General features: G+C 39.1%; 1 pseudogene; it reads left to right on the plus strand.

Annotated features, from left to right (window-relative positions):
• Positions 1-236: 236 nt before the first annotated feature.
• Positions 237-1,088, plus strand: LOC147995541 (high mobility group protein B1 pseudogene; annotated as a pseudogene).
• Positions 1,089-11,047: the final 9,959 nt, after the last annotated feature.

Raw genomic sequence — 11,047 nt, forward strand, 5'->3', positions numbered from 1 at the left:
GCATGGAGGAGGGACTGAAATAAAAAGCAGGTGTGTCTCCTTCCTGTATCTACTATAGCTATGTAAATGATACTACTTGAAGTCTCCTCTCCTAATGCACCAATTTTTCATGTTTTTAAAGCAATATAATCTTTTAAAATAAAATGGATATTCTTTATGTGTGATATGTGATATAATGATCTTCCCCTTTCAACTTTAAGCTGACAGAAAACATCACATTAAAAGACTGTTATTTCGATAGAGACAGCGCCGGGGCAAGCGAGAGCCGGACGGGCACTGGGCGACTCTGTGTCTCGCGGAGGAAAATCAACTAAACATGGGCAAAGGAGATCCTAAGAAACCGAGAGGCAAAATGTCCTCATATGCATTCTTTGTGCAAACCTGCCGGAAGGAGCACAAGAAGAAGCACCCGGATGCTTCTGTCAACTTCTCAGAGTTCTCCAAGAAGTGCTCAGAGAGGTGGAAGACCATGTCTGCTAAAGAAAAGGGGAAATTTGAAGATATGCCAAAGGGTGACAAGGCTCGTTATGAAAGAGAAATGAAAACCTACATCCCCCCAAAGGGGAGACCAAAAAGAAGTTCAAGGACCCCAATGCCCCCAAGAGGCCTCCGTCGGCCTTCTTCTTGTTCTGTTCTGAGTACCGCCCAAAAATCAAAGGCGAGCACCCTGGCTTATCCATTGGTGATGTTGCGAGGAAACTAGGAGAGATGTGGAACAATGCTGCCGCGGATGACAAGCAGCCCTATGGGAAGATGGCCGCCAAGCTGGAGGAGAAGTATGAGAAGAATATCGCTGCCTACAGAGCTAAAGGAAAACCTGATGCAGCGAAAAAGGGGGTGGACAAGGCTGAGAAGAGCAAGATAAAGAAGGAAGAGGAAGACGACGAGGAGGATGAAGAGGATGAGGAAGAGGAGGAAGAAGAGGAAGACGAAGATGAAGAAGAAGATGATGATGATGAATAAGTTGGTTCTAGCGCAGTTTTTTTTCTTGTCTATAAAGCATTTAACCCCCCTGTACACAACTCACTCCTTTTAAAGAAAAAAAATTGAAATGTAAGGCTGTGTAAGATTTGTTTTTAAACTGTACAGTGTCTTTTTTTTTGTATAGTTAACACACTACCGAATGTGTCTTTAGCTAGCCCTCTCCTGGTGGTATTTTCAATAGCCACTAACCTTGCCTGGTACAGTCTGGGGGTTGTAAATTGGCATGGAAATTAAAGCAGGTTCTTGTTGGTGCACAGCACAAATTAGTTATATATGGGGACAGTAGTTTGGTTTTTGGTTTCTTTCTTTTTTTTTTTTTCTTTTGGTTTTCTTTTTTTTTCCATCTTCAGTTGTCTCTGATGCAGGTTATACGAAGGTAAATGTTGTTCTGTTAACTGAATACCACTCTGTAATTGCAAAAAGAATGGCGACTGTTTTGTTGACATTCTGAATGCTTCTAAGTAAATACAATTTTTTTATTAAAAAAAAGACTGTTATTTCATTAAAGCTTATTTTTGTAACCTTTTCCTTTACTTCTGTATTTCCTGCCTTTTCATAGAAATCCTGTAAACAAGTAAGTCAAAGGATGAATGTAACTTGCATCGTCTTTTAAAAAATGGATTTTAGCACTTCACAGTGAGGCAAGTCATGTTTTTGTGCTTCAAGTTAGTTAATAAATTTCATAATTAAAAATATTCAGCAGATAAAACATTTTCTGCACAATGGTTCTGACAATTATCCTGGTGCCATACGAGTGTGCCTCAGGAGCTGAAGAGTCTGAGGCCGAATGTGGGGAACCCACACTTTGTTGTGAGTTTCACTGACCAATCAATCACCTCACACAGTGGCCCATCAGCACACAACACACTTTAAATCTCATTATTGTGAATGAGACGCGGAGAGCGAACTACCCTTTAAGTGCTAACGCTACAATGCTCGCATAATTTTAATGAGTTGCCCTCTGACTTATGTATCATTCAGCTTTCATTGAAATACAGGCATCTTGGGAAAAACTTCATCCTGAAATAAAAGAATGTTTTAATATACAGCAAAATGCTATATAGAATTTTACAGAAGCAAGATATATTTGCAGTTACAATCATTTTGTGAATCTAGTTACATGGCATTTCTAAGGGAAGATGTGTGCTCTCAGGCCTGGGGCTTTTTGAACTACATGTGTGAGTTGATGTAAGGTACATTCTACTCAAATGAAGGTAAAAACATTTACTATTGACTAGTTCTCTGGGCTAGCTCTTTGCTGCATATTAGAATATATGGTACTGTTTTGAAAACCATATCCATTTACACTACTGTTGCTTGGTATGAAAGGAAAGAAAATTTCTTCGTAGAGGTATTTTCACTGTTTTTTATTTAAATAGTACACACATTTTGGCAACGATAACTAAACACCAAAATTAAAAAATGACATCTTTTCACAATTTTATCATCTCAATTCTAACTTCTAATTTTTCCTATTCCCTTTGAGGCCTTATCAATCAATATGTGCCCATCTCTGAAACTATATTAAACATACTATTTTCATTTATTCAATAAATATTTATTGAGTGCCAACACTACTTACAACCTTAGAATATCTCAGAATGAAAAAAAAACCACACTTTCATAAATATCAGACTCTGGTGTCTAGAGGAGGGCAATAAAAAAAGAAGAAATTTTATTAGAAAGTTTAGCTCTACAACGCTTGAAATGTGATCTGGAAGAGTGCCAAGTACTTGTGGTGGGAAGGACATCACATTTTAAATGGAATACACACAGAACAGGTCTCCTGGAGACTCAGTTACAAGGAATGAACAGTCAGGTCTGTGGATATGTGGGAGTAAGAAATTCCTGATGAAGGCTGGCACTGGGTCTAGGATATACTCAAAAATACCTCTGGATCCCAGTGTGGGGGACATGTAGGGAGCCGTAGGGAGAACAGCGTCAAAAGTGATAAAGTAATGGGGTCAAGTGCACCTTTGTCAGCCTTGCAAAGGCCTTCAAGGATTTAAAGCTAGCACTGTATCTTCTTGTTGCTTATTGTTTCCTGTCAGATCAGAAGCTTTTCCATATCATGACTGCCTCTTCTATATTAGATGAAGCAAATGTCAGGAAAGAAAATAACTTCTCAATTGTGAAAATAATTGTGAGCCTTCCCAGGGGAACGTGACTCACCTCTGACAACAAGGAAACAGGGAAAGACACAGACTTGATGGGTTCTGACTTTGGCCCTCTCCTACATAGACAATTTTCATTGTTCCTCCGCAATTCTCACCACTATGAACTATTCCAGTGCCATATGCTTTAAAGTATTAAAAACTTGGCTTTTTTTTCTTTCTGTTCACTTTGAACATGGGAGATATTATGTCTAATATAAGGAATACAAAGAAATTCTGTATGTTGGGAACTCCAATTCCTGTTCAATGTCTTCTTGAATAGGGGCACAGCGGTGACTAATGTATGACAGCTGAATCAGTAATAAGCAAGTATGTATGAATGTATGTGAATGTATGTGGCTGGGTCAAGAATTTCATGTAAGAGAAAGACTTATACCTGTGTAATTCTGAGATGCATATCCCTTTCATTATAGTTTTAAAAAATCTTGTTTTTTTCCTTAGGAGATGATATTAGAAATGCTCTATGTCACATTAGTGTTTCATCCCTCTGCCAGTTATTCTCAGAGATTTATTCATGTTTTCTCAAAACTATTGTCGGTGTTCTTGTATGTGATCAAGGAAAGCCGAGCCTGCTCATTACTGTGAAACGCTTTCATGATCCCATGTCATTATTTCTGTTTAGAAGCAGCCAGCTAAAATGTGCTCTTGAAATGTGACAATTAAACAACACATCCACATTTTCCTTTATGCTTTCAAGTGATTTGCTAATCAGATGATTTACTATTTATATGCTACCTAACCTATGCAACTGTTCATTATATTTATTTCCACTTTAAATATAAATGCAGAAACAATGAAGCCTAGACTAAATATTAGTTACATAAAATGAAATGCCTTCTTCAATTCATTTCAGGATATTTTGCCAATATCACATTAGCTGGTTTCTCTGTGTGTCCAAATATCAATCAATCAAACACTCTCACATCTTCAACATTGATTTTTACCAAAGAAGTTATTTCTTGGGGTGATGAAATAATTATGATTCATGTTATAATCATATATTGAACCAATCATTTCCATTTCAGTACTTTCAAAGCTGTATAACTTGATATATTATTAGTAAATGCACACACACACACACACACACACACACACACTCTCACACCACATCATCACACACACATCACCACATATACATATACATTCACACACAGGCATCACCAGACATACTCACAGACACACACATCACCACACACATCCACTAATCACATCTGTCTCTCTGTCTCTGTCTCTGTCTCTCTGTCTCTCTCTGTCTCTGTCTCTGTCTCTCTGTCTCTCTCTCTCTCTCACACACACACACACACACACACACATTTTTTTTTTATTCTTTTTTTTTTTTTTTTTTATTAACTTGAGTATTTCTTATATACATTTCAAGTGTTATTCCCTTTCCCGGTTTCCGGGCAAACATCCCCCTCCCCCCTCCCCTTCCTTATGGGTGTTCCCCTCCCAACCCTCCCACCATTGCCGCCCTCCCCCCATAGACTAGTTCACTGGGGGTTCAGTCTTAGCAGGACCCAGGGCTTCCCCTTCCACTGGTGCTCTTACTAGGATATTCATTGCTACCTATGGGGTCAGAGTCCAGGGTCAGTCCATGTATAGTCTTTAGGTAGTGGCTTAGTCCCTGGAAGCTCTGGTTGCTTGGCATTGTTGTACTTTTGGGGTCTCGAGCCCCTTCAAGCTCTTCCAGTTCTTTCTCTGATTCCTTCAATAGGGGACCTATTCTCAGTTCAGTGGTTTGCTGCTGGCATTCGCCTCTGTATTTGCTGTATTCTGGCTGTGTCTCTCAGGAGCGATCTACATCCGGCTCCTGTCGGTCTGCACTTCTTTGCTTCATCCATCTAGTCCAATTGGGTGGCTGTATATGTATGGGCCAAATGTGGGACAGGCTCTGAATGGGTGTTCCTTCAGTCTCTGTTTTAATCTTTGCCTCTCCCTTCCCTGCCAAGGGTATTCTTTTTCCTCATTTAAAGAAGGAGTGAAGCATTCACATTTTGATCATCCGTCTTGAGTTTCGTTTGTTCTAGGGATCTAGGGTAATTCAAGCATTTGGGCTAATAGCCACTTATCAATGAGTGCATACCATGTATGTCTTTCTGTGATTGGGTTAGCTCACTCAGGATGATATTTTCCAGTTCCAACCATTTGCCTACGAATTTCATAAACTCGTTGTTTTTGATAGCTGAGTAGTATTCCATTGTGTAGATGTACCACATTTTCTGTATCCATTCCTCTGTTGAAGGGCATCTGGGTTCTTTCCATTTTCTGGCTATTATAAATAAGGCTGCGATGAACATAGTGGAACACGTGTCTCTTTTATAGGTTGAGGCATCTTTTGGGTATATGCCCAAGAGAGGTATAGCTGGATCCTCAGGCAGTTCAATGTCCAATTTTCTGAGGAACCTCCAGACTGATTTCCAGAATGGTTTTACCAGTCTGCAATCCCACCAACAATGGAGGAGTGTTCCTCTTTCTCCACAACCTCGCCAGCATCTGCTGTCACCTGAGTTTTTGATCTTAGCCAATCGCACTGGTGTGAGGTGAAATCTCAGGGTTGTTTTGATTTGCATTTCCCTTATGACTAAAGATGTTGAACATTTCTTTAGGTGTTTCTCAGCCATTCGGCATTCCTCAGCTGTGAATTCTTTGTTTAGCTCTGAACCCCATTTTTTAATAGGGTTATTTGTTTCCCTGCGGTCTAACTTCTTGAGTTCTTTGTATATTTTGGATATAAGGCCTCTATCTGTTGTAGGGTTGGTAAAGATCTTTTCCCAATCTGTTGGTTGCCGTTTTGTCCTAACCACAGTGTCCTTTGCCTTACAGAAGCTTTGCAGTTTTATGAGATCCCATTTGTCAATTCTTGATCTTAGAGCATAAGCCATTGGACACACACACATTTTAAGCCTATATTTTCTTTCAATGACACAACTGTTTGTATTTAAGCATAAACTCCAGTTTCTAGGTGACAGTATCCTCTTTGTTACATAGAACAGCTGGCCTATTTTTCTCTTCCTTTTGTTCCTTAGCCGCCTTCTTCAGCAACGCCTGCTCTCCACTGAAATGCATTTTGGCCTTTGCCTTTGCTTTTCGTGGTCATTGACTAACTTCCCATTTGTTCTCCTCTGCTTGGGTCCCACAGCTGCTTTTACTGTAATACTTTCCTTATTGTATTCTATGGTATTGATTTACTGGCCACCACAGAGATCTGCAAAATACCCAGCTCCAGATTCTTGACACGATCTTCTCTAAAGCTCTTTTCCTCCCCAGCTATATTATCCTGGAAAATCTCAGCTCCTGAGTATTCCCTCTCTAATCTCCAATTTCTAGCTCTGTTACTATAGAAGCTGCATGCCAATAACTCCAACCACATGAGAATATACGGTTCTTTCATCCTGAAATGGTCATTGACAGTTGCCTGTAGATCCCTATCTTCCTTAACCAGTTCAGAATCTGGTAAGAATCATGCAGTTCTTTATTTTGTGCCCATATTTATAAACTTTAATGTCTTCTCATTCACTGATAGAACATATACATATATGTTTCTAATACATTGCCCTTTTTCCTCTATGGAATAAGAAGTTTGGACCAGACAAGTTTGCTTTCTTTTTGTAGTTTCTAACACTTCTAATTCCATCTCAAATGCTTCATACTCAAAGTGAAGAATGACTCTATCAAGGGGGAACAGCTAGGCTGGAGAGTGAGTCAGCGAGTAAGAGAAGATGTTGCCAAGCCTGACTGCCTGAGTTATATCCTGTGAAGAAGTGGGAAAAATCAAATACCACACACTATTCTTTGATCTTCTTGTGTTTGCCATACACAATCATAGGCATGCATACAGACACACACACACACACACACACACACACACACACACGCATACACACGCACCCACACACCTTAAAGCATCTAGATACCTAGAAACCAGATCTGCCTACAGGTACTTCATGTTTTCATTGTTTGTTTATGTGTTTGTGCCTATATTTCCTGTCTATATCTCCGTAGTCTCAAGTCTCTCTTCAACTCTCTTTGGGAAGACTGTTGAACCACTGTTGAAATAAGTCTAGAGGCCTTAAAGCAGCAGCAACATGGTTGGTCTCACACTTACTCTCACACTCTATTGCATGAGATTTACTGGCCCTATTCTCTGTGGTACTTACTTCTAATTTAGGGCTGTTGTTTCCTCTTTGGTAACATGTCCATGGATTTCTTTCTGTACATCTCCCAAGTAGAAACACTGCCTGTCTTGGTTTGATACTATTTTCCTGAGGAATTAAATAGCCCCGGAAATAGATATTGACTCCCTCCAGTGAAGAGGGTAAGCACATTGACATGTCTTCCACTTGCCTAATACCGTAACAGCTTCTTAGGCAACAGTAAACATATATAGAGTATTTGTTTCTACAGTATATAGTCCTCTAGCAATAAGAGAAAGTCATGGCATGTGTGCTGTCTACATATATTCTTTTCTGTCACTTATCATGAGACGTGGAAGTGAGAAAAGCTGATTAAAAATCATGCTGTTGTTGTGATTCATGGAATCCTTGTCTCTCCTAGGGGGTCTTAGCTCATAGCAGGATCTTTGATGCTTGGCATGATAACTTGCTTTCTAAAACTCTAAAGGCTTAGGTTGGCCACAATTTTTGCCACGTAAGGAATAGCACAAACATATGTGTTTAAATACTTTATGCTTAACTATAGGCATTTTCCTCCTATAGTAATATAGTCTCACTAATCTTACACAACATATTGGTGTTAAATAATGCCCTTTCTCTGAAGAGTTCTTGGACTCTTTGCCAAAAGTCAGGTGGTTGTAAGAGAGTGAATTTATATAGGGGTCTTGAATTTTATCTTTTGATGTAAGTATTTTCTGTGTCATATTTGGAGTGTAAGTGCATTCAAAAGAAACCCATCATCCTGTACTTGCTGGCATTTTTCCTGGAACCCACAGGCATTTTATCTGTTCCATCGGGAATGTGACTGGGCACACCAGGTGCTGCTCTCCTCTTCCCTCACAAAGCTTTCTTCTCTGCATTTGGTGCCCAAACACTGTCCAGTTCTGAGGCAGTGAGTATTCACTGGGCAGGTGGGTTTCTTTAAAAACTGACAATCCATCCCTTGGAAAATATGACTGTTTCCATGTCAACGCCATGCTGTAGCATTATTTGAGATTCAGGACCTTGGTACCCAGTAGTTATTTAACTTTTTATTATTATTTATCCATATTTAGCATTTTGTATTGTCATATAAAATCTAAGACTAATTTTTCAACTTCTTTGCAAAATTTCCATTGGAAATTTTATTTTTGAGATTATAATGTAGCTGTATAACTTACATCCTTGGTGAGTGCATTTCAATTTTTCTATGTCTGATCACCTGAATATATGGTGCCTTCAGCAAGAGTGTCATATTACCAAGTTTTCAAGTTTAAGCAAGAGCCATGCCAATATCTTGTGATGTTTCTGGGTCCAGGGGATATTACTGGCAAACAATTCCAAAAGAACTAATCGAAGAGTGACTCCATTTAATCCCACTCTTTCTTCTCTGACTATTATTGGCAAATCAAGTGAAACCCAGGCTGAGGATGCTGAAACTTTTATGGGAATGACAGAGCAAATGAGAAGAATTGCAGCAAATACATTTAAGATTTATATAAAGGAAAGTAATAAAAGTCAATCTAAACATCTGTGGCTTGTGACATCATGTTTTATTACTAATCAAATCCATGAGGTAGCAGATGATAAATTAAAAATGGCTTACATTTTCAGAAGTAGATAAATTGTTTGAGAAAACAAAGATTATGTTTGTTGATCAGTGTGTCCCAAGAGCATTCTCTTATTTGCCATATGGAAGAGTATTTCAATATTCTGTTTAGTATCCAGGACACCAACTTCTCATTGACTCTTAAGAAGACTGTATTTTTGTCTAATGAAAAATGAGCTCTCCTTCAATAGTATCAACTACGGTATAAACTCTATGGCTCATTTTCTCTAGCCCTTACCATCTGATCGTTGGTAGCCCAGTTATCACACTGCTATAGATTCCTCTCCTAATTCTAATTTGAATAGGTATAGAGCATTTTAAATGTGTGGGATTTGTGCTGGAGTAACAGAATCTTTTCTTAAAATAGTAAAAGAAATGCTCATCTTGTTTATTTTAATTGTTCTGGAGGAATGTTCTATTAAAATCAAAGTATAAATCATGACTCATTCAATTCATGCATTATTGATTGCTACTTATGGGATGGTCAACTAAATCAATAGTTAAAGAATAGTGTTTACTAAAGTTTCTGGAAGCACAGACACAGTCAAAAGGACAAAATGGCACCCTACACAATGGAAATAGACCTTCACCAACCCCACATCTGACAGAGAGCTGATATTCAAAAATATATAAAGAACTAAAAAAAAAACTATATGTAAAAATACAAAATAATTCAATTAAAAATGGGGTACTGATCTAAACAGAATTCTCAACAAAGGAATTTCTAATGGATGAGAAGTACTTAAACATGTCCAATATCTTCCTTAGTCATCAGAAAAATGCAAAACAAAATGACTCTGAGATTCCATTTGATACCCATCAGGATGGCTAAGACCAAAAATTCAAGCAACAGCACATGCTGATGAGGATGTGGAGTGAGGGGAGCTCTTCTCCATTGATGGTTGGAGTGCAAACTTGTACAGCCACTTTGGAAATTAATTTGGTGGTTGCTCTAAAAGAAATGTGTATAGATCTACCTCAAGACCCACGTATATCACTCCTGGGCACATACACAAAGGATGTTTCATCATACCACAAGGACACCTGTTCAACTATGCTCACAGCACCTATATTCACAATAGCCAGAACCTGGAAATAATCTGTTTCTCAATTGAAGAATGGATAAAGAAAATATGGTTCATTTAAACAGTGGAATACTACCCTACTATTAAAAACAATGATATCATTAAATCTCTAGGCAAAAGAATGGAACTAAAAAAAGATAATCCTAAGTGAGTTAAGCCAGACCCAGAAAGAAGACATGGTATGTATTCACTTATAAGTGGATATTAGCCATAAAGTAAAGAATAACCATGCTGTAATACACAGGACCAATGAAGCTAAGTAAGAAGGGGGATTCAGGGAACGACACATGAATATCTCTGAGAAGAGGAAATAGAATAGACATCATGGGTGGATGGAGGAAAGGGGAATGGGTAGGGTGATGCTGGAGATGGGGGTGTGGACTGGAGGGATCAGGTAAGGAGAGGATGAAGGGAGAGAGTACTGGGAGTGACAACTGAGACAGAGTATATCTCTGGGACAAGCTAGAAATCTAGGGCAATGGAAACTTCTAGGAATCTATGAGAGTGACCCTAGCTAAGACTCCTAGCAATGGGGAATATAGAACCTGAACTGGCCAACTCCTGTAACCAAGAAGGACTTCCAATGGATGGATTGTCACACCAACCCAACCACAAAACCTTCAACCTACAATTTATCCTGCCTACAATACATCCTGCATGCAAGATGTACAGAGGTAAAGATGGGAAAAAATTGCAGAAACAGCCAACCAATGACTGGTCCAACTCGTGAGACCCTTGCCATGAGAGGAAGTTCACCCGTGGCACTGCTAATGATATTCTGCTATTCTTGCTGACAGGAACATAACTGTCATCAGAGAGACTTCACCCAGCAACTGATAGAAACAGATGCAGAGACCCACAGTCAAACATTAGGTTGACTTAGCTTAGAGAATCCTGTTGAAGAGGGAGAGGAAGGATTGACAGAGGCAGAGGGGTCAAGGACACCCCAAGAAAACCTAGAGAATCAACTATTCTGGGCCCATAGGGGTTCACATCAACTGAACAGCCAACAAGAGAGCTTGTGTGGGACTGACTTAAGCCCTC

Source organism: Rattus norvegicus, chromosome 3 (genome assembly GCF_021556685.1).
Source record: "Rattus norvegicus strain SHRSP/BbbUtx chromosome 3, alternate assembly SHRSP_T2T, whole genome shotgun sequence".
NCBI classification, from domain to species: Eukaryota; Metazoa; Chordata; class Mammalia; order Rodentia; family Muridae; genus Rattus; species Rattus norvegicus.